At 43.1% G+C, this 26207-nt stretch overlaps 1 protein-coding gene across 1 annotated transcript in view; it reads left to right on the forward strand.

Annotated features, from left to right (window-relative positions):
* Positions 1 to 4723: 4723 nt before the first annotated feature.
* The window catches only part of LOC148538441 (apoptosis-inducing factor 3-like), a 155487-nt gene continuing 134003 nt past the window's right edge, over positions 4724 to 26207 (forward strand). Inside the window, exon 1 of the mRNA XM_088454862.1 lies at positions 4724 to 4879. The gene's annotated coding sequence lies outside the window, so the exon portion shown is untranslated. The remainder of the gene's footprint in view (positions 4880 to 26207) is intronic.

A 26207-nucleotide genomic window follows, 5' to 3' on the forward strand; every position in this document is an offset into this window, starting at 1 on the left:
GATCCAAAAAAATACTGTCACAAGACATATATTAAAATCTCAATACCATGAAATAACATGCGCAAAAATAGATAAATCCCAGACTTGATGATATTAATATGGCACCTTGAATAGTTAGAAAGCAGAAATAAGCAAGAAAGCAACATGCAGTAAGCAGCTGATAAAAATGCATATAATTAACTGCAAAGCGTCTCATGCATTCTCCATCCAGCTCAACCAGCGTTTAATGAAGCAAATCGAAAATGTTAGTAAATTGAATCTGCATGTATATTGTATTCCAACTGGATGATAAATGATGATACAACACAGTGGTACTAGAAATCACCAGGCAACTTGTATAGATTGCGGGCAGCGGTGAAAAGTGATCACCTGTGTAGGATTATAGTTGTGAGCCGGCGTCCCGGCAAAAACAGCTGAGTGGCGTCTAGCCTACCTCTCAACAGATCCGGACAGAGGGCCTGATTCAGAGCCGGACGCTATTTGCGCTCGCTCGGCCAGAAAAAGGGGCCGGCTATTTAAATTGAGCGCTCGCTCCTTGCGGTCTGTTGACGCCTCTATGTCTGAGCGAGCGAACAAAACATGCGCTCGCTATTTTGTAAAGACGCCCCCTGGCCGCTCGCATCCTACGTCATCTCCGCTATTTATTTGATTAATCGAGTACATCGAAAGGCGTCTCAACTGCTCGCAGTGCTTGTGGTAGGTTTATCCTACCGCAATCATGCAAACAGTTCAGGCTAAGAGACAACCAAGTGACGTGGTCGATGACGCTGCTTTGTTAATTATGCACACCCTTAAAACGCCCGTTTTGACCGTTTGGCACGCCTGCTTCGGATCACCACTCCCCGTTTTCAAGCACCTTCCCCTGTTACCACCCACAAACGCCTCATCCTGTCACTCAAATTAGCAGGCACTCGCTATTTTGCGAGCGCTCGATTTCCGACCGCAATGACTAGTTGGCGCATGCGCATTACAACCCATACGCATGCGCAGTTGTGCGAACATCGCTCGGAGCGAACGAGTGGCCGCTTATGAGCGGCTCTGAATCAGGCCCTGTGTGTGGTGACTTGGCCGTCTGGAGAGGTGATTGGCCACACTGCTGTCCACCGGAGCCAGGCAGGTAAATGGCTGGAGGGAGGGGTATGGCGGCGTCTCTGCCTGCAAATGTCCCGGCAGCTGGCTGTCTGAAGTGGAGAAGGGCGGCCACGCTGTACACTTAGGCCCAGGGAAGTGGATGGCTGGAAGCGGAGGTGCAGGTGGCGTTCCCGTCCGCGGGAAACCAGGCAACCTGTGGGCACAGCGGCGCGTCGACGAGTCGGCTGGCAGTGGCTGGTTAGCCAATCGGGTGCTCTCTAGGTCTGGGAAGGACAGGTAACACGTGACGCTTTTCGGCCAATGAAAAAGGCCGTTTCATCAGAGGTGACTGGTGTGTGAAAGCACACCCTATTTGTACCGACAAATGATTGATTAAGCATTAACACATGAAGCAATTAAAAACCATTTAAGTTAACCACTTGTGTTTGCAATGGGACAGATAAAAATAAATTTAAAACTCTTCACATACTTTGATAAAAGATAATAATAAGTATATGATATACTATATAAATGACTTGTGTCTATATATGAACTGGACACCTATATAAACAGAATTATATAAAGAATGAACATAATACAATTCAAAGTAATTTTAATTGGAGGGAAGGCAGATAGGTGGGGGCTCTTTTCGCAGCCTGTCTTCAAGATACGCATGCGCAGCTTGAAGACAGTCAGTGAAATCTGAACAGGAGCGGAGAGAAGTCTATCACTTTCGGAAAACTGGCTTCGTAGAAATAGCAGTTTTTCGGAAGTGATAGCTTAGGTGAGGAGGCATGATGAATGCCTCTTAAACTGTGTTTGAACTCGCAGCGATTTCAAGCCATAATTATCACATGTGAGAGTGAAGACTTTTTCCAGTACCCCAGTTGCTCATGAATGATGTTGTGCACAGTACCCATAGAGATGTTCTGTTCATCAGCAATATCACTAAATCCAATTGGTCTGTTCTCCTCAATCAGACCTTTAATGCGGCACAAATTGTCATCTGTGGTGGACGTGCTTGGCCGGCTGGATGCTGCTCATCTTGAACGTCTGCCCTGCCGTTATCAAAGACAGTGCACCAAACCTGTGACGTTATCATCGTACACCTTGAAAACTACAATCCGCATTTTGAATGCAGATTGTAGTGGGATATTACCGACTCACTGGGATTTACTAAAAATCCCTTGCAGGGACAGAGCTTGCGATAAAGCTCTGTGCTTGTGAATCCCCTCCGCACACTTATCACAGTATTTTCGCAACCCCCCACCCCCCAGCAACCCTCCCTCCCTTTATTACACTTACCTCCGGTGATCGGTGCTCCGGTGACGACCTCCGTGGCTCCGGTCAGCTGACATCCCATCCTGCACTGGGACCCGGTCAGCTGATGACTGGGTCACAGTGCAGGATGGGAGCTGACTGGAGGGAGGACATCACCGGAGCCCCGATCTCCGGTCCATGGACTTTGGTGAATTTTTTCTTTTTACTAATTTTTTTTCTTTTTTTTACAGTGTATCAGCTTGCGGTCTGTTTAGACCACACAGCTGATCACTGGGGCTGGCTCCAGGCTCTGCTCTGCCCGTTAGAGCAGAGCAGGAGTCCGGTGACCGGGGGAGACCCTGGATAACGCCACCTCCAGTTGGCGTTATTATCACTGGGCTTTCCCCGGTATTTTTTCACAATTTAATTTATTTTTAGTATCTTTGGCCAGATCACATTTCCCATTACAATTATGGGAAATGCGATCTGCTTACTAAAAATAAGTGGTAATTAGGGGTTGGAGTAGAATTTTACGAATTCTATTCCAATTGCCCTTTAGTAACTTTAGGTGATAGTAAAATAATGTGATAAGGGTGTGAAAACACCCTTTTTCACTTTATTTTAGTAAAAATAATGTTAATAAATAGAGCCCTAAGCACCTCAATGTTTGACCATGTTTATACCAGCCCCACAATCTTACAATTAAAGTTGGAACAGAATGACTGATATGAGGCGCAGTCAATTGTGTATTGAGAGGAGGGGGCCTGTGTTTACTTCACGTCCGGGGCACCCTACGGTCTCTCCGGTGGCCGCTGCAAACTGACAGCCTCAGTAGATTCCGGGCATGCGTAGGTCACCGGAAAAATGGGGCTGTAGCCATTTTCCCAGCGAAGAACCCCTGGAAAATGGTCATTTTCCAGGCGTTTTGTGTAGCACCTCTCCAGCCGACGTGGGACTTCGGAGAGGTAAGAATTAAAAAGTATGGGTGCAGGGTGTGCGGTGTGGACACTCCTGGACCCAGGGGTCCGTGTGCACCGCACACTCTGCTCCATTATAGATACGCCTCTGGGCGCAGTCTAATGGCTGTAAGGAGAAGCAGTGGTCTACCTGCTCTGGCCTGGAGGGTAAATAGATGAAAGAGAGAACATTACACACGTGAGAGGTCTTGTTACCTTACTTATTGAACAACCCTTGTATATCACAGAGCAGCTACTAATATCCAATCAGGTACTCTGGTGCCCTTGACAAACTGGAGGGGTAGATTATAGCAAAACTTCCCACCATTCGTGCAGAAATGAAAATAACATTGCACCTCAGTGGAACATGTTTAACATTATTACATGCAGAGGTTTGTTTCCTCTTTTTTTAATTTTAGTATTTTCCTTTAGATATATAGTTCAGCTTCAACATTTAAGCTCTGTTGGAACATATGAAAAAATAAATTAAAAAAATATTAATAAAAGAAACAAGGCATGATGGCATTATCTGTGTGGAGTGTGTATATGCTCCCTATTTATGTGTGGGTTTACTCCAAGTGCTCTGGTTTGCCATACACTACAAAAACATACTTGTAATTGGCTTCTGACAAAAAAATGAAGCCTAGAGTTTATATGTGCATGTCCATGTGGTGGGGAATATAGAGTGTAAGCTCTACTGGGGCAGGGACTGGTGTGAATGACTGAACTACTCTCTATAAAGTGCTGCCTGTGTGCCCTATATATAGATATCTCCTCTTACATCATTGCCGACACGCTACAAACGCACACGCTACGGTACACTATGGCGCGCACTGAAATCACACCATGCAATCCTATGGAGTCGCGGGTGTGAACGCAGTGCGCATGTCCGCTCGCAGGCACACATAATGTAGCAGGACACATCTGTAAATAGCTGCTAATAAATAAGTTTACCAAACTGCTCCTTTTTCTTTAGTAATGTCTTCTAATAGGAAGCAACTTCCATCTCTCATCTCATCTGTACACTAGCCAAAGATCCCAACTCCAAGCAGACAATAAGGCAACCAGTGGCTCATTATCTATGATGTCATTAAAAAAAGACACACAAGACCTAGTATGGCATGCTGTTACCTGTAGTTCCACAAATCCTAAAAGTCGCTGTTACAGGTCATGTTATCTGTGTTACAAGGAGGAGCTAGTATTGCTGTGAGAGAAGGCAGTGTGCTGTGCATGAACATGTACAATACATCATGTTACATTAGCTGTAGCCCGGTGACACAATAAATGGTTTTATATATTATATATTTATTACAATAAATATATTATAATCCCTCACCTGGTGCTAATTACTCCAGGCTCTAATACAACAGGTAGGCGGGCCGGGTTGCCGGGTAACGGGTTCTGCAGGCGTGTGATTGGCTGCTGGCTGGCAGCCGCTTTCATCATGAGTAAGCACATTGGCTTTGTGTGTACTGTGCAGGGAACTGGTCTGGTGAGTGCCTGAGAGGCGTGTACAGTGACAGCAACTCATCATCCAGTTCTCCCAGCCCTGCTGTACTGTGATCATCAGCAACAGCAGTGACCTGAGCAGGGTGAGTACCAGCCGACTACTGGGTACTGAGCATCAGCTCACACACGCACACACTGTAGATTTCCAGTACTAACACTAATAACTTAGTCAATTATTACTACTCCTTCTAATCTTATACTGTACAGTACAGAAACTGTGGTGCTGTCATTTATCTTTTAAAAGTCCAGTAGGTGTTATAGCCGCTCCCACTCCTTGTAACATGCTACAGGGTGTAAATGTTGTTATTAGCTGGTTTATAAAACTTTTCTTGACATTTAACATTTTTCACTGCCCTTATTTATGTACGGTAATTCTATTGAGAAACCAATAAATTCAGTGGTACATTATCTGTCGCATAATGTGAGTTGTGAATGGAAAATGCAGTGGTCTGCTCTTTGTAGGCCATTTGTGAAGCACACCCTATATGGAGGAAAACCTCTTGATATTTTTTAAGTTTCGCCTTGATGGTCGACTCACTGCACTTCAAGGCGCACGCTAAGAGCTGACACTGAGATGGCCACATGTGCAGTAACAAGGCGCACGCTCAGAGCTGACACTGAGATGGACACGTGCAGTAACAAGTAGCACGCTCAGAGCTGACACTGAGATGGCCACTTGTGCAGTACAAGGCGCACGCTCAGAGCTGACACTGAGATGGCCACATGTGCAGTAACAAGGCGCACGCTCAGAGCTGACACTGAGATGGCCACATGTGTCGTGACAAGGCGTACGCTCAGAGCTGACACTGAGATGGCCACATGTGCAGTGACAAGGCGCACGCTCAGAGCTGACACTGAGATGGCCACATGTGCAGTAACAAGGCGTATGCTCAGAGCTGACACTGTGATGGCCACATGTGCAGTAACAAGGCGCACGCTCAGAGCTGACACTGAGATGGCCACATGTGCAGTAACAAGGCACACGCTCAGAGCTGACACTGTGATGGCCATATATGCAGTAACAAGGCGCACGCTCAGAGATAACACTGAGATGGCCACGTGCAGTAACAAGGCGCACACTCAGAGCTGACACTGAGATGGCCACGTGCAGTAACAAGGCGCACGCTCAGAGCTGACTCTGAGATGGCCACATGTGCAGTGACAAGGCACACCCTCAGAGCTGACACTGAGATGGCCACGTGCAGTGACAAGGCGCACGCTCAGAGCTGACACTGAGATGGCCACATGTGCAGTGACAAGGCGCACCCTCAGTGCTGACACTGGGATGGCCACATGTGTAGTAACAAGGCGCACGCTCAGAGCTGACACTGAGATGGCCACATGTGCAGTAACAAGGCTCACGCTCAGAGCTGACACTGAGATGGCCACGTCCAGTGACAAGGCGCACGCTCAGAGCTGAAACTGAGATGGCCACATGTGCAGTAACAAGGCGCACGCACAGAGCTGACACTGAGATGGCCACATGTGCAGTAACAAGGCGCACGCTCAGAGCTGACACTGAGATGGACACATGTGCAGTAACAAGGCGCACGCTCAGAGCTGACACTGAGATGGCCACATGTGCAGTAACAAGGCGCACGCTCAGAGCTGACACTGAGATGGACACGTGCAGTAACAAGGCGCACGCTCAGAGCTGACACTGAGATGGCCACGTGCAGTGACAAGGCGCACGCTCAGAGCTGACACTGAGATGGCCACATGTGCCGTGACAAGGCGTACGCTCAGAGCTGACACTGAGATGGCCACATGTGCAGTAACAAGGCGCACGCTCAGAGCTGACACTGAGATGGCCACATGTGCAGTAACAAGGCACACGCTCAGAGCTGACACTGAGATGGCTACATGTGCAGTAACAAGGCGCACGCTCAGAGCTCACACTGTGATGGCCACATGTGCAGTAACAAGGCGCACGCTCAGAGATGACACTGAGATGGCCACATGTGCAGTAACAAGGCGCACGCTCAGAGCTGACACTGAGATGGCCACGTGCAGTGACAAGGCGCACACTCAGAGCTGACACTGAGATGGCCACATGTGCAGTAACAAGGCGCACGCTCAGAGCTGACACTGAGATGGCCACATGTGCAGTAACAAGGCGCACGCTCAGAGCTCACACTGAGATGGCCACATGTGCAGTAACAAGGCGTATGCTCAGAGCTGACACTGATAATGCCACATGTGCAGTAACAAGGAGCACGCTCAGAGCTGACACTGAGATGGCCACATGTACAGTAACAAGGCGCACGCTCAGAGCTGACACTGAGATGGCCACATGTGCAGTGACAAGGCGCACGCTCAGAGCTGACACTGAGATGGCCACATGTGCAGTAACAAGGCGCACGCTCAGAGCTGACACTGATATGGCCACATGTGCAGTAACAAGGCGCACGCTCAGAGCTGACACTCAGATGGCCACATGTGCAGTAACAAGGCGCACGCTCAGAGCTGACACTGAGATGGCCACATGTGCAATAACAAGGCGTACGCTCAGAGCTGACACTGAGATGGCCACATGTGCCGTGACAAGGCGCACGCTCAGAACTCACACTGGCATGGCCACATGTGCAGTGACAAGGCGCACGCTCAGAGCTGAAACTGAGATGGACACGTGCAGTAACAAGTAGCACGCTCAGAGCTGAAACTGAGATGGACACATGTGCAGTAACAAGGCGCACGCTCAGAGCTGACACTGAGATGGCCACATGTGCAGTGACAAGGCGCACGCTCAGAGCTGAAACTGAGATGGACACATGTGCAGTAACAAGTAGCACGCTCAGAGCTGACACTGAGATGGCCACATGTGCAGTAACAAGGCGCACGCTCAGAGCTGACACTGAGATGGCCACATGTGCAATAACAAGGCGTACGCTCAGAGCTGACACTGAGATGGCCACATGTGCCGTGACAAGGCGCACGCTCAGAACTCACACTGGCATGGCCACATGTGCAGTGACAAGGCGCACGCTCAGAGCTGAAACTGAGATGGACACGTGCAGTAACAAGTAGCACGCTCAGAGCTGAAACTGAGATGGACACATGTGCAGTAACAAGGCGCACGCTCAGAGCTGACACTGAGATGGCCACATGTGCAGTGACAAGGCGCACGCTCAGAGCTGAAACTGAGATGGACACATGTGCAGTAACAAGTAGCACGCTCAGAGCTGACACTGAGATGGCCACATGTGCAGTAACAAGGCGCACGCTCAGAGCTGACACTGAGATGGACACGTGTGCCGTGACAAGGCGCACGCTCAGAACTCACACTGGCATGGCCACGTGCCGTGACAAGGCGCACGCTCAGAGCTGAAACTGAGATGGACACGTGCAGTAACAAGGAGCACGCTCAGAGCTGACACTGAGATGGACACATGTGCAGTAACAAGTAGCACGCTCAGAGCTGACACTGAGATGGCCACATGTGCAGTAACAAGGAGCACGCTCAGAGCTGACACTGAGATGGCCACATGTGCAGTAACAAGTAGCACGCTCAGAGCTGACACTGAGATGGCCACATGTGCAGTAACAAGTAGCACGCTCAGAGCTGACACTGAGATGGCCACTTGTGCTGTGCAGTAACATTTCTTAAAGAATGAAGTTCTAGAGAGACGTGCATAAATATAACGTGTCTATGGCCATATCCTGAGGCATATATGACGCAAAATGCATCCAACTCTATGTCAGCGACATATGCAGCAGGTGTACTCGCACACAACCAGGTTATAAGCACAAGAAAAGATTGTTAATAGTTTTAATCGTGAAAAACACATTTGCTATTAGGTTTGAAAGTTGGATGATAATAATCAGCTTCAGGGGTGAATTCACAATCAGCCCATCAGATATGGCTAACTAGTGCTGGCGACTGTTATCATTATCTGAGTATATTTGTATCCAGTAGCAGATTTACCACAAGGCAACACAAGCGGCCGCTTAGGGCCTGATGGGTTCTAGGGGGCCTGCCGACTGGCTGTATAATGGAGGCTTGTTAAAATGTTCTGGGCCCCTGCAGACTGTCAGCACATGATTTTTTGGACTGCTCCAGGTGCTGCTCTGTCTTAAGCTGGGTATACACTGAGCGAAGGGTACCCAGCCGATATGTCGGCCCAACTGGGCAACATATCGGATCATGGGTACACATCAGAACGAGGTAATGAAGGACGGAACGAGGTCATTACTTGCAACGGGGCCGCTTGCGATATCATGCAGTACGGATGACCGGACAAAGTAGCAAGTGTCCGCGGGAGTGTGCATATTGACCGTACAAACTGAGTGATGCAGCCAATATCTCGTTCCGGTTTGTCCGGAAACGGCATATCATGCTGACATCTCTCCAATGTGTACCAGGCATTACTCCTCTCTCCTCTGCATTGTATTGTGCTGCATGTGGGAGCTGAGAAGCTAGAAGAGACTAAGGTGTGCTGCCGACCAGGAAGGTTACATGACTAGGAGGTAAGGTGCGCCTGCTAACCATTTGAACTGTCCAGTGAGGGGGCGGCGAAGGGGTGTCGCGAAGGGGGAGGGAGGGGTGCTGTGGGGATTGTCTGGTGTAAGCATATTATGAAGACTGTGTCGTCTTGTGCTGTGTGAATGCAATAAGTGGTGTCTGTGTCAGTAAGTGCTTCTGTGTCAGTAAGGGGTGTCTGTATCAGTAAGTAAGGGGTGTCTGTAAGTTGCATCTGTGTCAGTAAGGGGTATCGGTCAGTAAGTAGTGTCTGTCAATAATACCCCTTTTACACCAGAGCAAAAACCTGGGTTATTGCTGGGTCTACCCGAGTCACAGCTCAGTGTAAAAGGGTCCCTGAAAAATTACCTGGGTCAAGTGACCCTGCAATCCAACCCAGGTAGCTACCAGGGTCGGACCCAGGATGGACCTGGGTAATGGTGCAGTGTAAACGGTGCAACCCGGGTTATCTAACCTGGGTCATGCCTAAAATTAGCTGATTGGTGGTTGTGGAGCAGTCACTTCCCACTTTTTATGACCTCACAAGTTTAGCAGGGCAGACCCAGGTTCAGTGTGAACGGGGCTGACCTGAGAATAACCCAGATCGATGGTGCTGTGTAAAAGGTGTCTGACCTGGGTCTGACCTGGGTTAGAACCATGTCTGTAAACCCAGGTCGGACCCAGGTTTTTGGTGGCAAAGAGGTATAAGTGTGTGTGTCAGTAAGTGTTTGTCAGTGAGGTGTGTCTGTGTCAGTGTGTTTGTGTCAGAAAGTTGTATCTTTCAGTTAGGGGTGTCTATGTCAGTAAGGTCGCTGCTGGGTTGGACCTGTGTTCAAAATCCAGAATCAGAGCCGAGTTTGTGATGTGAAAGGGGTATAAGTGGTATCTATTTCAGTAAGTGGTATCTGGCAATAAGGGGTGTCTGTGTCAGTAAGGGGTGTCTGTCAGTAACTGTGTTTGTGTCAGTAAGAGGTGTCTGTGTAGGTAAGTATGTCTGTCAGTAAGCAATGTCTGTGTCAATAAGTTTGTGTGTCAGTAAGTGTTGGTGTCAGCTAGGTGTGTCAGTAAGTGTATCTGTATCAGTGTGTTTGTGTCAGTAAGTTGTGTCTGTGTCAGTAAGGCAGTGTGTGTGTGGCTATGGGGGCAGTGTGTGTGGCTATGGGGGCAGTGTGTGTGTGTGCGTGTGCGGCTATGGGGAAGTGTGTCTGTGCTTGCGGCTATGGGGGTAGTGTGTGTATGTGTGAAATTGCATGCAGATGAGGTACGGGGCTCCACACTGATATCTTGCTTAGGGCCCCATGAGATCTAAATGCGGCTCTGTTTGTATCAGCACTGCATATCACTGTGTATCAAAGGTATTGGCACCCACAAGTGATCCGTCTGCAGATAGTTCCTCAAACCCACCATTACTGTACTCGGCCTATGCTAGACCACCCCTTCCTTCCCCAATTCCTCTCTCTAAGTGCAAGGAGGCACAAGTGTCACATCTGCATACTGATGTAGATGTGCAGCTTTTTTAGGGCATGTGTAGTACTATTGGCCCATCTTACACTAAGCAAATGGGCAAAAGTCCAACTTAGAATCACCGCCTTATATTCTGCTCTTGGTTGTTGGCTACGCAACAAAGTACTTCTTAATGTTCAGAGAGGTGGAAAAGTCTGAATTCCACATTAGCTTCCAACTGCATACCCACTTACTGTAGGGCCTGCGAAAACCAGTAAGTGCAGCAGGTGGGTGTCCTGCCCCCCTCTGCACTATTGAGTGTCGACCAACTTAGCACCAGCCCTGCTTTCCAGTCAAATTAATATTTCTCCAGAAACTGGCACTAAGAACTGCATCATGGCAGCCTTGATCCCCACTGCTCAATGCCGTAATTTGTGCCTTTGAGATTAACTATGAATCTTACCATCAAGCCACTCTAAAACATACCCCCAACCATCAGAGCTTTGGACGGGGCAGTCCTGCTTTTCTGGCACTATCCAGCCGTCCCACCTGCAGCACGCAGTGATACTGCACAGGGGGGATGGGGGGCGCATTGGGTAAATAAATAGAGTGCTGGGGAGGCAGCCCAGCATTTCTGGGAGTGCTGGGCACGCCCCCAAAGTGATGGAAATGGGTATGCCGCAAATTCATGCCAGGTGTCCACAACCCTTCAGAAGCTCATGTAAGGAGCACGCAAGGGGTCCCACTTTTATACTCCAGTATGTTGGAAGGTATGCTAAAGGAGTGGGTGGGATCCAGGAGACTATTATTATTAGTATTAATAACAACATTTACATACATACAGTAACACCATATTCCATTGTGCTTTACAATTGGGTACAAAACAGAACAGTAATAAAACAAGACTGGGTAATAACAGACAGACCAGATAGGGCACATCAGGTTCCAATTAACTAGTCTACTCTTCGAGGAGTGCTCATGAAAATTCAGGAGTCTCCCAGACATTCTGGTAGAGTGGGATAGTATGCAATAATCTCACTGCGCAACGTTGATTTTCTGTAAACAATTACTCCTCAGTTTTGGCATTTATATAGTAAATATGGTTTTCTTCCATGGAGGAATTAGCAAAAGTACTAAGAATTTTAATGATGTTGCTTTTCTGTCTATTTACTTGTCCCATTAGGGGTTTTAATTCGTAATCACCTAAACTTCCTCATGTACTGTGAATTTCTACAACACATAGGTTTGGAAGAAATTCTGAGAATTGTATTCACTAGCCAGCAAAAAAACTGTGCGACTGTTCAGATCAAAATACCAAGGGCACAAGTGTTAAATCCTTATGCTGGGCATACACTACCAGATAAAATGCCTGTCAGACCGACAGATATTTTATCTGGCAGCCTGCCAGCCGCAGATGTCGCCGGCATACACTGTGAGAGAAATCTCACAGTGTATAGCCCCGACATCCGCGCTACGCCCCCGAAACACAGGAAGGAAGGAACACAGGAAATGTCTGTCTGTCGGCTTCGCTGGGCATACACTGCCCGATGCCGTCGACAGTTTACCCGCTAAATATTGCATCGGACGGGCATGCTTTACAATCCAGCATGTACGACCGAGCAATATTTAACCCTCGGTCGCCCCCCCACACGCTACAATTATCGCGGCGATCCGCCGATATCAGGCGGATCGTTCCGATAATTGTAGCGTGTATGGCCAGCATTAGTTGTCCTAGTTGGCAATTTCTGGATTGGTTGTACTATCTCCACTTTGCAAGGCTGTGTGCAATGTAGATGTGTAGAACCTGCATTTTTGAATTAGTTATTTAAAAAATCTACATTTTTATTATTTTTTAATCTAGCAAAATGAATTGAAGACTTTGTAAATGTGCAAATATTTGCTCGGTGAATTCTTATTCTATGGAAATTCTTATTCTTAAGAACAATATCACCATGATCCCACTACTAATAATGGTATCTATAGAAGCAGCTCCACCTTTCTAAATGATTACATTGTTTGACCATTAAGGTAGGGAAAGGTTAAGATACCATTTATACAACTTTCTCCTATGTCACTGTAGTAGAGAATTGGGACAAAGGTGAGAACTTTTACTTAAATGTGATATGGCTGCAAATTGCAGCTATTGTATTGATTTACTTAGAAAACATTGCTGGAACAGAGTGACACTTAGCCTGGCAGTGGTTAGCATAGTCCTAACGCAAACCTGGACTAATCTTGGTGGATCTGCTCATGCATGACCCAGCTCCTTGTTCACGCTTGTACAGTAGAACGGTGAGTTTCACTCCTAAAAAAAAAAAAATCAAAGAGTTAAATATATATTCAATGAGTATTTCCTACTGTTGGCGATCCAAAGCGAAATGAGAATTGCAGTGATATATACTGTATACCACCGTGATCCTTATTAAATATATTTCTCCATGCTTTGGAGCTATCACTGGTGGGTACTACTGCAGACGATAGCGCGATGATGGTCTCTGTAGGATAGGAGGAATCCCAATTTCCAGCAAAAAACACACATTTTGGTTGGATTAAGAGCTTTTCGCACTTCAGTAAACAGAGGCCATGGGTATCAGTGTTATTGTCATTTGTAAACTAAAGAAATAAACAAGATGCATATTTATGCCTAATGAGGGTACACAGTGGCAGATATATTGGGCGATCAATTGATCGGCCAATATGACGTGTGCCCGTCGGCCAGTGTGTACCAGTGATATGTCTATGAACGACGTCGTTCACAGACATATCGCGTTAGCTCTGCTACACAGCCGATGTCTAATATATCTGCAGACTTGCACACTTGCTGCAGAGGCCACGGGGAGCGGGGTGCGACACCACTATGGATACCTAAATAAAACCTCTATGCAATCCTGTCTATACCTTCTAAAATCCTGCCTATACCTTCTAAAATTGACGCTATTTAGCGTAATGAGTCGCACAGTAAATAAATGCTTTCAGACTTGGAATGTGGTTCCAAAGCACAAAAAGTTATTATTCAATATAAAAACAGATGGTTACACGCTGTGATCTAAAGACAATTATCGCAAATAAATCATACAGACCCAAGGTACAGTTGTTATATACGCACGCACTCTGGGCCCAGATACCGATATCAGCATTAGAAACCTCTGTCAACAGCACAGCAAGAAGACTCCTGACTAGGGTCAGAGAGCACACATATATACTCTTACAGGGATAGGCAATACAATAGACAAGTTTGGCATGATTCCATTGGTTCTTCTTAAAGGTGCTTCTGTTACAGGATAGTTCATAGGTCAATTCGAATGGACACAAACAGCCTCTAACAACCCTTTGTGTCCTTTTTCCCACTGCATGCTAATCTAAGCTGCTAACATTACAGAGTACATTTTAATGTTTTAATTCTTTATAGTCCATAGTTTGCAGACGCATGTTGTGATCTTCTCACCGATGATACCGGAAATCTGTGGAGACACAGTGGATCAGTACAACACCAAACATGGTCTGTTTACCATGTACTAAACCTTAGATATCAAATAACCTTTATTACACAACATTAATAATTACTGCATAAACCTTGGATATTACACTTTAATGCTAGGGAACCTTTTATGTAAGTGTGCAGTGTGTAAGTATTGGGGAATTGGGAAAAGACGCTATTTAGCGCTGTGCGACTATGTATTTTGTGGAGTACACCATGGTACGTGTTTTGCAGGGATAATCATTTTATATGTATTAGTGTCTGTCTGTATTTATGTGGTGAGGACTTTTAACTTCTTTCTATTGCGTGGGAATCGCACGACGCTAAATAATAGCATCGCCGTATGCACTTATAATTGCGAGTTTCACTAAAATGGCGCTGGGTGGCCAGTCGCAAAATGGCGTCTCATTGCCATTCGCAAAAATGGCGTCGCCCCGATCTAATTTTAAACCGATCCTGTCAGCCAAATATCCGGCTTCAACACCTCCCCTTGCCAGCGGGACTCGTGGCCAGAAGACAGATGATGGCCGTTCAGTGTGTATGAACAACCATCATCTGCAGATATATCTGTTAAGTGTGTACCCATCTTAAATCAAAGTATATTTTTTAAACTTGCATTGTGCTGCCTTTCTACTGAATTTTAAAGTTAGGTTTTCCCATAGCCTTCCTGCTTTAAGAAGCCTGAAAAATATATCCTAAGATTATATGTATAAAGGAAAAGACAGGTCAACCGGCACTAGCTCATGGAAATACGAGTATACTACACAAGGTGTTGAATCCAATCCTACTTGTATCATTTAGTTCTGAGGGGTGAAAAACCGAGACATTAAAATTCTCACCTGAATGTCCATAAAGGTATCTTTCCCTTCCTCTCTCTTATTTTCACAGTCACAGGCTAGATGATAGAACAGATATAAATCTTAAAAAGGAGACACTTACATTAGTATTCTGTCTCGAGTGCCCGTAGCAGTTTCTTTAATCTGCCTCCTGGGGATGCGTCTGTCTCATGTATGACACACAGATACCCAGTAGAAGCAGGAAGCGATTTATTAAGACATACTAATAAAATCCATAGCTTTGTAAAATGTAGAATAAAAATAGGACACAACACAATATATTCCAAGCAGGGCTTACAAACAGATCCGTACCATCTCTGTGCTGAGATCGTGGGGACATCGGCAATAATCAGTCCGAACAGTCGGTACCCGAATGTGTGGTCCTTATAGTCCTTAGATGGAGTTGATGGCTTCAACGAGTTTCCGGGAGCTCTCTCCCCTTTATCAAGAAGACTTGCTTGGAATATATCCTGTTGTGTCCTATTTTTATTTTATGTTTTACAAAGCTATGGATTTTATTAGTATGTCTTAATAAATCGCTTCCTGCTTCTACTGGGTATCTGCGTGTCATACATGAGACAGGAGCCAAAGAAACTGTTATGGGCACTCGAGACAGAATACTAATGTAAGTGTCTCCTTTTTAAGATTTATATCTGTTGTATCATCTAGCCTGTGAGTGTGAAAATAAGAGAGAGGAAAAGAAAGATACCTTTATGGACATTCGGGTGAGAAGTTTAATGTATGTCTCGGTTTTTCACCCTTCAGAACTAAATGATACAAGCAGGATTGGATTCAACACATTGTGTAGTATACTCATATTTCCATGAGCTAGTGCTGGTTGAGCTGTCTTTTTCCTTTATACATATTATCTCCAGGCTATCACGGTGTGCCTGTTTCCTAAGGTTGTTTTAGCTGCTGAATCCATAAAAGTGCAGGTTTGAGTTACTGCTTTTCATTTAATTGATATCCTAAGATTAGCCTAGAGAATATATCCTTACATAAGACTAGAGAACTTATCCTAAGTCACTAGTTTTCAAACTTATATTTGGGTCTGAAGGTCGTATACCAGACAGTAATATAACATGAGTCTTGATTCCTTATCTTATACTAAAATTTTCGCCCTGATGCCATAATTGGTGTTTAATTGTTAATAGTGGGATTTAATATGCACATTTAGGATTGGACTGCCCTGATTCATATCATGGATATAGAGAAAACAAGTCTACAGGCACATTAAATACAGCCACCAGTATTTAACACTTCAATGTATAAATTGAGTATCCTGATCTGCATAATAACAATAGGGTGTCCTGTGCCAACTGTATTGCTTTGTGCTGTTATATAGGAAGTTTAGGTGTTCCCATCAGTGGCATATCTAGGGGGAGGTTGAGCAGGGCACGTGCCCTGGGTGCTATCGGACCAGCGGCACTGGGAGGGGGGGCGCTGCTGGCTGTGGACTAAGACACTGGTGTCAAGTCAGTGTAACAAACACTGTCGCCGCCCCCGGGCAGTACACTTAGTACACCAGGAGTCAGACAGATTCTCATTGGCTGAGGCACCCACTGCCAAGAAAGGAGAAAAACTAATAACCGTTCTCTTAATGGTGTGAAATAGCAGCAACGTGTGAATATGAATAAAAAAAATGAATTTAATACAAATATATATAGACATAGAAAAAACACATATTGACACAATTAATATACTAGGTATCACAATAAAAATGAGGTAATAAAGTTCCCATCTAATTAGGTGATGTCAGGAAAAAAACTTTTGGGATAGATTCTGATGTTAAAAAATTGTATACATGAATATCCACAGTGTCTTGAATGATCCTAACCAATTGGCCGCGTCCGGCTAAGTGGATCAGTATATAGGAAGTTCACCAGTGGATGTAATGATAACAATCCCCCAGAGAGAGTTTTGTAGATTGCCAGTGCCCACTTTATTCACAATAGTGTGAAACGGAGTAAGCAAAGAAATGTATATCACTTTCAAGTGCTTGTATTAATTTTAACTGTATATACACAGTGCATTCAGTTGGCTCTGTCCTTTTAAACGGGTATATATTGTCACTCACCCGTTTCTTGTATGTTGGACCAGAGGGGATAGACCAGATTGAGGATGGTGTTGAAAGCGCTAACAGCGCTGAGTTTGAAGCTCTTCAGCCGCACAGTGTATGTAGCGGGCACCGCTCTCCCGTCTCCTCTATGTGTGAGCGCTGGTCTCAATAAGCGGGTCCCGTCGTGGTCCAGGTGTGTGGCTCGTGAGGCTGGAGCAGAGACCACCAACAGCGCGGGGAGCTCACGTGTCCTGGAGCTTACTGTATCTGGCTTGTCCGTGATAGTGGCTGGCAATAGCAGTGGACAGTCAGCTGAAGCAAAGTGTTGTATATTCGCTAACGCGTTTCTTCCCCGGCTGGGGATTTCTTCAGAGGGGTGTGTCCAGCAAGTACTGCTGGTTCCTGTTTTAAGGTAAACTTGATTATGTCATAGTCGGCACCTGATTTATTTCTACTCAGAGGTAATTAATGCTTTGGGATTGCCTAGTTTAGACCACACATGCTGCGAAACTGCTACAGTAACAAATTGTGTTTAACATCATTGTAGCAGATTATTGAGATCTTTATAAATAACATAAATGTTGCAATAATTCATTAAGAAATAAATGGAAGTAAATATATAAATGAATAAATTTATAAATTTACATAGAATAAAAATAAACAAAACATAATTTTCAAAACGACATATAAATATATAACAATATACATTTAATGACAAAAAATTATTAATAATAAAAATTGATTGTTTTAATTATATGAAGTGAATATGTATCTCTATCTAATATAATTAAACTATAAAGGCTTATAATGAACAAATAAAGATAGATATGTTGAGGAAATATATATTAAATATATATTAAATGGTTAAAATCATAATAAATATATTGCAAAGGGCTTAAATATTATTATAAAGAATAATAATATCAATAAAAGATCACTAATATAGATTAATCATATGCATTATCAATTAGGGTTGTAGTTTAGACAGTTATCGAAAGAAACCTTTATTAGTATCTTATAACTTGTATATTGGTATAGTCATAGTAAAACCTTATAGCTTTTACCTAAACCACAGGTTCTCAAACTCGGTCCTCAGGACCCCAAATAGTGCATGTTTTCCAGATCTCCTCACAGAATCACAAGTGAGATATTATCTCCACCTGTGGATCTTTTAAAATGTGTCAGTGAGTAATGAATACACCTGTGCACCAGCTAGGTGACCTGCAAAACGTGACCTGTGTGGGGTCCTGAGGACCGAGTTTGAGAACCACTGACCTAAACTATATGTGCATAAATGTACATATGTGCTGTATATAGGTTTGGGATCATATAAATGTATATGTGCATATAGAGTGTGTTTCCAATTAGTGGGCTATATATTCATACCTCCACATAAATAGTTCAGCTTGCAAAAGCACATATCACTATACTCAATTTAATTACTAGTTGTATAAGATATCTATAGTCATAACTTGTTTTAGGTTACTTTTTGTTATTGGATTAACTATGTAAACATATTAATTAATGATCAGTCTATGATTGAAAAGGTTTTCTATTGATGACCAGATTTCATAGAGATTATCAAGTGTTAGGAAGGCAGAAAATTTTATATATATATATATATATATATATATATATACAGAAACCAGAAAACCCGGCACTCTCATGTAGGGGATAAAGTATAATACTTGCTAGGGTGCCTCTCCAGAGGTGCAAGCTGCTATCTCCATGTAATAGGTGAAGAAAGGATGGCACTCCATAGACTTGAGCGCTAGCTTACATTTTTTAGTATTGTGCAATAAATGTTGTTTGGTTGCTTGGCAACCAGATCACATGGTCCGCTGATCTGCGGGGCCCCGTCTGATGACGTCACGAATTCGGCGCCGAGTGTTCTGGGCGCGATTTCGTGGAGCCGGACGCGTGGGTCCTGCAGGTGAGTGTGATGTTCAGTGATTATGTGGCTTTATATATCTGCACTTTGTATGTGTTATTTGTACTGTTGTAAACCCCGAAACGTCAATAAAGGACTGCTTTTACATTATTCTGCAAGTCTATGGAGTGCCATCCTTTCTTCACCTATTATATATATATATATATATATATATATATATATATATAGATATATATCTATATATATATATACAGTCAGGTGCATAAATATTGGGACATTGACAGAATTTTCATATTTTGGCCTCTATTCACCACCACAATGGCTTTGAAATGAAACAAACAAGTGGGAGGCACATATAGAAACCGTTGTAATTCCTAGACCGTTCACCTGATTTGGATGTAATTACCCTGAAATTAAATCTGAAAGTCTGCAGTTAAAGCACATCTTGTTTGTGTCATTTCAAAGCAATTGTGGTGGTGAATAGAGGCCGCAATATGAAAATTCTGTCAATGTCCCAATATTTATGCACCTGACTGTATATATATATATATAAATATATGGAATACATACGAATTACCGCCGGACACAAGTCCGGAGGTTCAAATCCCGACAGCGGCAGGCCGACATGGCTGACAATCCCGATCGTCCCCGGGTAAGTATCAACTAACCTAACCCCCCTAACCCTAACCCTCCTTAGGGGTGCCTAATCCTAACCTTCCCCCCAGTGCCTAACCCTAATCCCCCCTCTAAGTGCCTAAACCTAACCCCCCCTTCCCCGCCGCCTAAACCTAAGTCCCCCGGGGGGGTGCCTAACCCTCCCTCCCCCTAGCCTGACCCTAACCTCCCGGGGGATGCCTAACCCTAAGTCCCCCCTGGGAGCCCTATACCTAACCCTCTTCCCGTGGCTGTCCACAGCGGGCCCGGCATCACTTCGATCAGGATGCCGGGCGCCGGTCTCCCGGCGTCGGTAAAATGACAGGCATCTAGCATTAGACGCCTGTCCTTTAACCCTCTCCGGGATAAAGCAGTCGGAAAGCCAACTGTCGGGCTTACGTCCGCCGGCTTCCCGATTGCATACCGTATATATATATATATATACACATACATATCTTCCCGATTGCATACCGTATATATATATATATATATATATATATATATATATACACATACATATGAAAAAACAAAAAATATATAAATAAAGCGGAGCAATTGAAAGGAGTTAGGGATAGAGAGGAATGGAGGAGGAACCAAGTGGGGTTAAATAGGAGATGTAATAGCAAGAGAACATAACATGATCCAGGGGGACTCCAATTGGGTCATGATCCCTACACTACCAACTTGTCAGGGAACTGTAATCGAAAGTGGTGTAGGTAATAATAGAACCAACGGGTGTCCAGATGTATTGTAGAGTTGGTGTATCTCTATCTAGGGTTTACAGGACTTCATAGAGATCCACAGTCTCATTGAGACTTTCTGGAAACAATGAGTTGAATTCTTGGATCCAAAATACTTCTCTTTTGCAAAGTTGTTTATATCTATCTCCCCCACTACTGGCTTGTTGGATATGTTCTGTGCCCACTATAGTGAGGAAAATCGGATTACTGTTGTGATAATGTGCGAAGTGGCGAGGGACGCTATGTGTCATTACTTTGTTGATAATATTTCTTCTGTGTTCTCCAAAGCGTACTTTTAGGTTTCTAATGGTTCTACCGATGTAGTTTAAATTGCAACTGCAACTCAAACAATAGATCACATATTTTGTCTTACAGTTGATGAGTTCTTTTATTTTGTAATCTATGTTGGAAAAACTCAGATGAATTACCTTGGTTTTGTTTAGAGCGTGAGGACAGCGTGTGTTAGTATAAACCATATGCCATCTAGCAGAAATTTTTGATGTTCTGCTGATAGGGCACTTTTTGTTTTTAGTGTATCTCTTATAGTGCATAATCCTTTTTCGTGTGGTATGTTGGTGTATAGGGATTCTATATCCAACGTGAGGAACGCATAACTAGGTTTCCAATGAAAATCCTTGATAAAATTGAGTAAAGAAGTAGAATCCTTTATATGTGATCGCATTGATAAAACTAAAGGTTGCAATAAAGAATCGATATAATGTGACAAATTACTTGTGAGAGACCCAATACTTGAGATAATAGGACGCCCTGGAGGTGAAGTGAGGGACTTGTGAATTTTGGGTAAGTGGTAATAGATGGGAGTGATAGGATAATTCACAAATAAGAACCTCCATTCATCTTTAGAGAGGATATTATTGTCCAAGGCCTGATCAATCATGTTTTTGAGCTCATTTTGATAAAGGGAGGAGGGGTTGCGATCCAATTTAGTATAGAATAGAATGTGGTGCTCAATAGTAGTCTATACGCCTTGTGTTTATAATCATTCGTAAGTTGGATCACAACCCCCCTCCCTTATCAGCTGGTTTCAATGATTATAGAGGAATCTGCTCTGAGTTCTTTGATTGCTTTTCTCTCTATAGAGTGTAAGGAATTTTTTTTCTTTCTTCATACAGATGCCCTTTAAACCTTCCAATGTACTCTGATAAAAACAATCAATATATGGACCTTTCTCTTTGAGAGGAAAAAATTCTGATCAGGGTTAAAACTTGCTCCTGATTTGAAGTGAGTCATTATAGTTATAGATGGGGATTATAGCACTGGTTTCAAAAGAGGTGTTATTTTCTCCACTTAGATCCTCAAGATATTTAATGGCTAGGGAGTCAGAATCATCTAAAACAATATAGCCGGCAGACTCATTAATATGTTTTGTTTTTTTCTTTGCAAAATATTTTTTGCGGCACAGAGTCCGCGTGAATCTATTCAGTTCTACAAATAAATCTAAAATGTTAGCTTCAGCTGATGGAGCAAAGGTTAAACCACGATTAAGTCATTTCAACTCAGAAGTGTTGAGTATATTTTTTAGATAGGTTAAAATTACCCTTCGAAGTGCCTACCATCTTTTTGTTTTTTTGTTTTCCTTCCCTCTTTCCTCTAAATTTTCTCTTGTTCTTTTTTGATATTTGTGACCTGGTGAGAGAGGCTGGTATGGATTTGGATTTTGGAATTTGTTTACATCCTGATGAGGGTCCTGTTCAAAAAAAAGAGGTGATGTTAAGGAGCCATTCCTGGTATGCGTGTTTCTATAATGAACTCTGGGTCTGGCTCCCAAATCTCTTGGTGGACTTCTATGATACTGATTCCTTCTATTTTCAGGATGATATTTGGGAGTGAGAGCCTTGGGTGGCTCTCTATGATCCTCTCTAAATGATGGTCTGTGTCTTTGTATATTCCGTTCTGCCTTTCTACTGAATTTTAAAGTTAGGTTTTCCCATAGCCTTCCTGCTTTAAGGAGCCTGAAAAATATATCCTAAGATTATATGTATAAAGGAAAAGACAGGTCAACCGGCACTAGCTCATGGAAATACGAGTATACTACACAAGGTGTTGAATCCAATCCTACTTGTATCATTTAGTTCTGAGGGGTGAAAAACCGAGACATTAAAATTCTCACCTGAATGTCCATAAAGGTATCTTTCCCTTCCTCTCTCTTATTTTCACAGTCACAGGCTAGATGATAGAACAGATATAAATCTTAAAAAGGAGACACTTACATTAGTATTCTGTCTCGAGTGCCCGTAGCAGTTTCTTTAATCTGCCTCCTGGGGATGCGTCTGTCTCATGTATGACACACAGATACCCAGTAGAAGCAGGAAGCGATTTATTAAGACATACTAATAAAATCCATAGCTTCGTAAAATGTAGAATAAAAATAGGACACAACACAATATATTCCAAGCAGGGCTTACAAACAGATCTGTACCATCTCTGTGCTGAGATCGTGGGGACATCGGCAATAATCAGTCCGAACAGTCGGTACCCGAATGTGTGGTCCTTATAGTCCTTAGATGGAGTTGATGGCTTCAACGAGTTTCCGGGAGCTCTCTCCCCTTTATCAAGAAGACTTGCTTGGAATATATCCTGTTGTGTCCTATTTTTATTTTACGTTTTACAAAGCTATGGATTTTATTAGTATGTCTTAATAAATCGCTTCCTGCTTCTACTGGGTATCAGCCTGTGAGTGTGAAAATAAGAGAGAGGAAAAGAAAGATACCTTTATGGACATTCGGGTGAGAAGTTTAATGTATGTCTCGGTTTTTCACCCTTCAGAACTAAATGATACAAGCAGGATTGGATTCAACACATAGTGTAGTATACTCATATTTCCATGAGCTAGTGCTGGTTGAGCTGTCTTTTTCCTTTATACATATTATCTCCAGGCTATCACGGTGTGCCTGTTTCCTAAGGTTGTTTTAGCTGCTGAATCCATAAAAGTGCAGGTTTGAGTTACTGCTTTTCATTTAATTGATATCCTAAGATTAGCCTAGAGAATATATCCTTACATAAGACTAGAGAACTTATCCTAAGTCACTAGTTTTCAAACTTATATTTGGGTCTGAAGGTCGTATACCAGACAGTAATATAACATGAGTCTTGATTCCTTATCTTATACTAAAATTTTCGCCCTGATGCCATAATTGGTGTTTAATTGTTAATAGTGGGATTTAATATGCACATTTAGGATTGGACTGCCCTGATTCATATCATGGATATAGAGAAAACAAGTCTACAGGCACATTAAATACAGCCACCAGTATTTAACACTTCAATGTATAAATTGAGTGTCCTGATCTGCATAATAACAATAGGGTGTCCTGTGCCAACTGTATTGCTTTGTGCTGTTATATAGGAAGTTTAGGTGTTCCCATCAGTGGCATATCTAGGGGGAGGTTGAGCAGGGCACGTGCCCTGGGTGCTATCGGACCAGCGGCACTGGGAGGGGGGGCGCTGCTGGCTGTGGACTAAGACACTGGTGTCAAGTCAGTGTAACAAACACTGTCGCCGCCCCCGGGCAGTACACTTAGTACACCAGGAGTCAGACAGATTCTCATTGGCTGAGGCACCCACTGCCAAGAAAGGAGAAAAACTAATAACCGTTCTCTTAATGGTGTGAAATAGCAGCAACGTGTGAATATGAATAAAAAAAATGAATTTAATACAAAATATATATAGACATAGAAAAAACACATATTGACACAATTAATATACTAGGTATCACAATAAAAATGAGGTAATAAAGTTCCCATCTAATTAGGTGATGTCAGGAAAAAAACTTTTGGGATAGATTCTGATGTTAAAAAATTGTATACATGAATATCCACAGTGTCTTGAATGATCCTAACCAATTGGCCGCGTCCGGCTAAGTGGATCAGTATATAGGAAGTTCACCAGTGGATGTAATGATAACAATCCCCCAGAGAGAGTTTTGTAGATTGCCAGTGCCCACTTTATTCACAATAGTGTGAAACGGAGTAAGCAAAGAAATGTATATCACTTTCAAGTGCTTGTATTAATTTTAACTGTATATACACAGTGCATTCAGTTGGCTCTGTCCTTTTAAACGGGTATATATTGTCACTCACCCGTTTCTTGTATGTTGGACCAGAGGGGATAGACCAGATTGAGGATGGTGTTGAAAGCGCTAACAGCGCTGAGTTTGAAGCTCTTCAGCCGCACAGTGTATGTAGCGGGCACCGCTCTCCCGTCTCCTCTATGTGTGAGCGCCGGTCTCAATAAGCGGGTCCCGTCGTGGTCCAGGTGTGTGGCTCGTGAGGCTGGAGCAGAGACCACCAACAGCGCGGGGAGCTCACGTGTCCTGGAGCTTACTGTATCTGGCTTGTCCGTGATAGTGGCTGGCAATAGCAGTGAACAGTCAGCTGAAGCAAAGTGTTGTATATTCGCTAACGCGTTTCTTCCCCGGCTGGGGATTTCTTCAGAGGGGTGTGTCCAGCAAGTACTGCTGGTTCCTGTTTTAAGGTAAACTTGATTATGTCATAGTCGGCACCTGATTTATTTCTACTCAGAGGTAATTAATGCTTTGGGATTGCCTAGTTTAGACCACACATGCTGCGAAACTGCTACAGTAACAAATTGTGTTTAACATCATTGTAGCAGATTATTGAGATCTTTATAAATAACATAAATGTTGCAATAATTCATTAAGAAATAAATGGAAGTAAATATATAAATGAATAAATTTATAAATTTACATAGAATAAAAATAAACAAAACATAATTTTCAAAACGACATATAAATATATAACAATATACATTTAATGACAAAAAATTATTAATAATAAAAATTGATTGTTTTAATTATATGAAGTGAATATGTATCTCTATCTAATATAATTAAACTATAAAGGCTTATAATGAACAAATAAAGATAGATATGTTGAGGAAATATATATTAAATGGTTAAAATCATAATAAATATATTGCAAAGGGCTTAAATATTATTATAAAGAATAATAATATCAATAAAAGATCACTAATATAGATTAATCATATGCATTATCAATTAGGGTTGTAGTTTAGACACTTATCGAAAGAAACCTTTATTAGTATCTTATAACTTGTATATTGGTATAGTCATAGTAAAACCTTATAGCTTTTACCTAAACCACAGGTTCTCAAACTCGGTCCTCAGGACCCCAAATAGTGCATGTTTTCCAGATCTCCTCACAGAATCACAAGTGAGATATTATCTCCACCTGTGGATCTTTTAAAATGTGTCAGTGAGTAATGAATACACCTGTGCACCAGCTAGGTGACCTGCAAAACGTGACCTGTGTGGGGTCCTGAGGACCGAGTTTGAGAACCACTGACCTAAACTATATGTGCATAAATGTACATATGTGCTGTATATAGGTTTGGGATCATATAAATGTATATGTGCATATAGAGTGTGTTTCCAATTAGTGGGCTATATATTCATACCTCCACATAAATAGTTCAGCTTGCAAAAGCACATATCACTATACTCATTTTAATTACTAGTTGTATAAGATATCTATAGTCATAACTTGTTTTAGGTTACTTTTTGTTATTGGATTAACTATGTAAACATATTAATTAATGATCAGTCTATGATTGAAAAGGTTTTCTATTGATGACCAGATTTCATAGAGATTATCAAGTGTTAGGAAGGCAGAAAATTTTATATATATATATATATATATATATATATACAGAAACCAGAAAACCCGGCACTCTCATGTAGGGGATAAAGTATAATACTTGCTAGGGTGCCTCTCCAGAGGTGCAAGCTGCTATCTCCATGTAATAGGTGAAGAAAGGATGGCACTCCATAGACTTGAGCGCTAGCTTACAT

This window comes from Taudactylus pleione, unplaced genomic scaffold (assembly GCF_031769625.1).
Source record: "Taudactylus pleione unplaced genomic scaffold, aTauple2 ptg000040l, whole genome shotgun sequence".
Classification (NCBI taxonomy): Eukaryota; Metazoa; Chordata; class Amphibia; order Anura; family Myobatrachidae; genus Taudactylus; species Taudactylus pleione.